Source organism: Saccopteryx bilineata, chromosome 1 (genome assembly GCF_036850765.1).
Source record: "Saccopteryx bilineata isolate mSacBil1 chromosome 1, mSacBil1_pri_phased_curated, whole genome shotgun sequence".
In the NCBI taxonomy this organism is placed as follows: domain Eukaryota; kingdom Metazoa; phylum Chordata; class Mammalia; order Chiroptera; family Emballonuridae; genus Saccopteryx; species Saccopteryx bilineata.
The window spans coordinates 371,421,647-371,427,795 of record NC_089490.1 but is presented as its reverse complement, the minus strand read 5'-3'; the positions used below and the strand labels follow the sequence as shown (position 1 = coordinate 371,427,795).

The 6,149-nt window shown below is 36.9% G+C and overlaps 1 non-coding gene across 1 annotated transcript; it reads right to left on the bottom strand.

Annotated features, from left to right (window-relative positions):
* Positions 1 to 5,523: 5,523 nt before the first annotated feature.
* Positions 5,524 to 5,599, bottom strand: TRNAA-UGC (transfer RNA alanine (anticodon UGC)). Its single transcript has one exon. It is a non-coding gene; the product is annotated as a tRNA-Ala (tRNA).
* Positions 5,600 to 6,149: the final 550 nt, after the last annotated feature.

Below are 6,149 nucleotides of genomic sequence, written 5' to 3'. Positions count from 1 at the left end.
AAATTAATTAATGTATAGAAATATGTTACATTTGAGAGTGAAATAATGTGCTTTATAGTGGTGGAGTGTGAACTTCATTTCCAGGTAACCTGGTTCAGTTTTGGATCTATGTTTAAGACTTGCTTGTGGAGCAGTTTTGTTTTTATTTATTTAAGAGTTCTGTCCCACAACTTATTAACTATAATATCAGAAACAAAAGTGGAATCTATCTTTTAAGGTAACCACTATGATGACATGTGAAAGAACATATAAAGTGCTTGGAGCAATACAGGCTCATAGTGATTAATCAATAAAGACTTGCTCTTCTTAGGTGCACAAATCCAAACCCTTTAAAGATGAATATATGACTTGCTTATTTATAAAACTACTTCACCATGAAATGTATTCTTTAAAACAACAGTGTTGCCTGACCTGTGGTGGCACAGTGGATAAAGTGTCGACCTGGAAATGCTGAGGTCACCGGTTCGAAACCCTGGGCTTGCCTGGTTAAGGCACATATAGGAGTTGATCCTTCCAGCTCCTCTCCCCCTTCTCTCTCTCTGTCTCTCCCTCTCCTCTCTAAAATGAATAAATAAAATAAATAAATAAAAAAACAAAAAAACAACAGTGTCCAAAATTTAAAGTTTCATGCGTTCGTGAAATAAAAGAAATAAACCTTGCAGTATATTTACAATATATTCATATATGTAAAGAATATAGCATGAGTGATACAGGCAGACTATGAAAAAATTAGGTTTCTAAGAAGAAAAGATTGTATATTAAAAAAGGAAACTAAAAGGGGATGGATGTAAGGTGAGCATTGAAGCTTGGTTACACATTGGGAGACAGAGGAAGAAAATAAGCTTTTCATATAAGAAGACAAATACATACAAAGGCATGGCATTTCATTCATTCATTTATTCACCAAATATTTATCAGTGAATTTTAGTCTAACAGGCACCATCCTAGGCATTGACAGTATAACAGTAAAATAGATAAAATATTACCCTTATAGAATTTATTTTCCAAGAAAAAGGAACAGTCAAAAAACAGACATACATTTTAAATGCATAATACTATATCAGCTTTTTATAATTTCTGTTTTAAAACATAAAGCCACATAAGAACATAAGAGTGTGATGAGGTGAATTATCATTTTCTACTGGAAGTTAAGGATAACCTAACTGATAGGTAACATTTGAGTAGAAGACAGAAAGAAATGAGGGGGGAAATTACAGTATAGCTTAGGGACTATATTAAAAGGAGAGAGGAAAGGTATCTTCAAAATCTTGAGTAGAGAAATTTTTTATCCTGTTTTAATAATATCAAAGAACAGAGTTGTTGCAGTAGATGAAGCAAAAAGAGGGTATTAGGAGAGGTCAGAAAAACAGTATTTGGCCAGACCATATAGGATTATGCTGGTTACTAAAAAAAAAAAAAAAAAAAAAAAAGGATGAATTTTAAAGCCACTGAGATACTTGGGAATAGTGAAATTGCACAAATATTGTTTATTTGTCTTGGTATCTGTTACTACCCTTTCTATCAAGTTCTCTTTTTTATATTAGCTAGAAAGCTGTGCATTTCCCAGAGCCCCTTGTAATTAGGGATATGGTGTTTGGGTTTTAAAAGTGAGAAAGATTCTCATCAGACTTGGAAAGCAAAAACAACTGGCCCTGGCTGGTTTCAGTGGTAGAGCGTCGGCCTGGCGTGCAGGAGTCCCGGGTTCGATTCCCAGCCAGGGCACACAGGAGAAGCGCCCATCTGCTTCTCCACCCCTCCCCCTCTCCTTCCTCTCTGTCTCTCTCCTCTCCTCCCGCAGCCAGGGCTCCATTGGAGCAAAGTTGGCCTGGGCACTGAGGATGGCTACATGGCCTCTGCCTCAGGTGCTAGAATGGCTCTGGTTGCAACAGAGCAACGTCCCAGATGGGCAGAGCATTGCTCCCTGGTGGGCATGCCGGGTGGGTCTCGGTCAGGCTCATGCGGGAGTCTGTCTGACTGCCTCCCCGTTTCCAACTTCAGAAAAATACAAAAAAAAAAAAAAACCCCAAAAAACCAACAAAACAAACGAAAAAAAACAATGCAGTTATTATCTCCCACAGACACTTTTTATTTCTAACGATTAAGAATACTGTGGTTGGCCCAGGCCAGTTGGCTCAGTGTTAGGTAGAGCATCAGCATGGCATGTGGAAGTCCTGGGTTCAATTCCTGACCAGGCACACAGGAGAAGTGCTCATCTGCTTCACTACCCTTCCCCTTCACCTTTCTCTCTGTCTCTCTCTCTTCTCCTCCCACAGCCAATGCTCCCCTGGAGCAAAGCTGGCCCAGGTGCTGAAGATGGCTCCATGGCCTCTGCCTTAGGTGCTAGAATGGCTCTGGGTACAACAGAGCAATGACTCAGATGGGTAGAGTATTGCCCCCTGGTGGGCATGCCGGGTGGATCCCCTGTCAGACGCAAGCAGAAGTCTGTCTCTCTTCCTCCCCACTTCTCATCAGAGGGGGGAAAATAAAAGAATATCGTGGTTTTCCTAATAGATATGCTATACAATAGAAGAAATTAACTTTTATAGATAGAAACCTGGGATTGATTTTCTGACCAATCAGAATATTGTGGTGACCTTAACAGTGGTTCTCAGTGTGTGTGCCAGGGCTCACTGTGCGCCCTAGAAGATTTCCAGGTGCACCGTATGGTATTCCAGAGAAATATGTGCCTGTTGGGGACCAAAAAACTGATAGGGTTTTTGGAGTTTAGATTTTTGGGGGACAGATGGGTGGGGAATTGGCTATAAGCTGACAGTCTGCCCAGTCCCCCACCTCATTGCCTGATTAGGTTGCAAAAGGCTGTTAAGCTGTGGTGCTGGATTGTTTACACTACCCCCCATGTTCCCTGGAAAGACTGGCGGCAAGTTTCTTCTATCCTTTGTTTGGTGTAAAGTTAAGATGATATGTATGGTGGGGGTTTTCTGCATTCAACACAATTAAGAGTAAAAAGATAGGAATTCTTCAATGTATTGATGAGGAAATGAGAATTTGCCTTTCAAATAGATGCCCAAACATTGAAGAAATCATTAGGACACATCAGGCTCATGTTTCTCATAAACACAAGAATAAAAAAACTTAACACATTCATGCCAGGACCTGCCGAATTTACTAAATCTTATTAAGAATGTATTTATATATATAAAACAATAACTTTTTTGTTGTTTATTTATTTTTAACCCCTCTTTTTTATGAATTCTAAAAAGCATAACTCAAAATATTTAACATAAAAATGTATTTTAATGTGAGAATAAATTTAATTTTTTGGTATTTATTTCATTTCATTACCATAAAAGCACACTTGGACTTTATATATTTTTTAATATTTCATTTAATTATTATAACATATTTCTCAGAAATTCGTATATAGTGCACCTACAATTATTTGTAAGATTTTAAATGCTCCCGAACTTCAAAAAGTTTGAGAACCACTGCCTTATTATCAGGGTGGTTGATGTTATAAAGTGGCAAAAGATTTAGTTGAATAATCTACTTATAATCACTTGGAACAAGATTTAAACAAAGGGCAAGATACCAATGACACCTTTAAGTTTATATCATGATAGCAAAAGCATATTAGAAATGGAGCATGGGTTGGCTGGGGCTATAGATAGTTGCTTTTGACAGTATTATTAAATAGGAAGCTACAGACAACAATACACATCTCAGAATTTCAATTTTCTGATAAAGGCATGGTCAGAAGATGAGAGAGGTATATATAACTAGTATGTAAAAATATTAAAAAATATATTTTATAGCCACAGGGCTACTATAGTCTAAAACAGGGGTCCCCAAACTTTTTACACAGGGGGCCAGTTCATTGTCCCTCAGACCGTTGGAGGGCCAGACTATAAAAAAAAACTATGAACAAATCCCTATGCACACTGCACATATCTTATTTTAAAGTAAAAAAACAAAACGGGAACAAATACAATATTTAAAATAAAGAACAAGTAAATTTAAATCAACAAACTGACCAGTATTTCAATGAGAACTATGCTCCTCTCACTGATCACCAATGAAAGAGGTGCCCCTTCCGGAAGTGCAGCGGGGGCCGGATAAATGGACTCAGGGGGCCGCATGCGGCCCCCAGGCCGTAGTTTGGGGACCTCTGGTCTAAAATTAGGTAAAAATTATTTTCCTCCTGTAGTTTGCTTTAGTTAGTCAAATTAATAATAGGTTTGCCGTGACTGTTAAGTGAAAGTCAGAGCTTTATAGAAAGTGTATAAATTTTTAAAAATTAAAATATAGTAATTTGGGTGAATTCTAACTGTTATGAATCTTAATTGACTGAGGCTCTGGTCCCAGCAGAGTAAGTCATTAGCTTTTTTTGGAGTCACTGCCTAGCTAGAGGAAAGCAATATTCTCCATCTACTAGGCTACTACTCCTCATTGCCTGTAGATTATAACTGAAGACTCAGATCCCATCATCATTCATGGAAACAGGTATAAAGATTGACTGGGTAGTAGAAAAATTATCTATGAAAATATTTATAAGACTTTATTGATGTTCATGAGTAGTAAACTCGGGAATATTTATGTGGAAAAATACTAGGGAAGTCATATAAAAATACAATAGTAATTCATATTTATTGATGTGTGAATATCCTGAAAATTCTCTATCCAATGTGTTAGATCAAAAATCTAAAAGTACTTCTAATAGAAATCAGAGTTGGCTGAAATCTTTACTGAACTAAGGACTATATTAAATTAACTCAGCTACAGAATGTGGTAAAGAAATACAAATAATTAGACTGTAATACTGTAAAGAAAATATTTATTATGTGATAGAAATTTCAGTAAATGAGAAACACTAGAATCATTAAAAACTACTATAGTGTCTGTTACATGTACATAATTTATCAAGACCAGAAATATGGCTATTAAAATAAGTTCTCTTTTCTCAATGGTATGATTAAATAAGCAATGTAAAATAGAAGAATACATAGGCAATTTTATGTCCTATTACATTAATGGCATCTTGTTAATTTGACCTATTGACAAGAAGTAGCATCTATTCTATATATTTTGGTGATATAAATGTGTGAAAAAGGACTATTTCTGTAATCCAAAGGATCTTATGAATCACTCCTAGTGTTTTTAATGAACATCAATTAATATAAAGGGAAATCTAAAAGTATACAATGCAGTAAAAAACACTAAGGGCTCAGATCTTTAAAAATAAAGGTTTTGTTCATTATATATTAGGTGAGAAAATTAAACATGCTAAAGTGGTATCTATGGTCAAAAGGAACAAAGAATGGATAGTGATAGATCCTGCTAAAGAAACAAGAACTGTAATACTTGCAAACATTTTCTGAAACCATCCGGGGCGTTGTTCTGTCACGACCAGAGCCACTCTAGCGCCTGGGGCAGAGGCCAAGGAGCCATCCCCAGTGCCTGGGCCATCTTTTGCTCCAATGGAGCCTCGGCTGCGGGAGGAGAAGAGAGAGACAGAGAGGAAGGAGAGGGGGAGGGGTGGAGAAGCAGATGGGTGCCTGTCCTGTGTGCCCTGGCCGGGAATCGAACCCGGGACCTCCACACGCAAGGCCGACGCTCTACCACTGAGCCAACCGGCCAGGGCCTATCTCATGAATTCTTAAAGTAAATTAAGGGACATAAAAAGAGTTTCTGTTTCCAACTATTCTTTAAACTGTCAATTTTCATCTTCTAGGTGCATTGTGGTACAAAAATTTAATGACCATTGTTACAAGCTTTGATAATTCTTGAAATGCTTTAAAGTAAGTGAGCTGCATATTCAAACTCATTTCAGAAATGTGTTTCTAGCAGGACTGTGGAATATAGATATGTATAAGGCAAGCATCAAAGGAGATTTTCTCATGCTGATGGCCAGAGACTAATTTTAAGTTATTGCAATAATGTAGAAGACTGATGATAGATAATAGTGGAAGCAGAAATACCTTAGAGGACAGAATTGAAAAATTTGCAGATTACTCTGATGCAGCTTAATGACAGAAAAATAAAGGGGAAAGAAAAAGAAGTTAAGGATGAATAAGAAATTCCTTATATAGCCGATGAGATAGCAATAAAAAATTAAATGCAATGTTGGTATTCTAGATATGGATGATAATTATTCAATTTGTCTCTTTCAGAATACTTGAGACTATTATTAA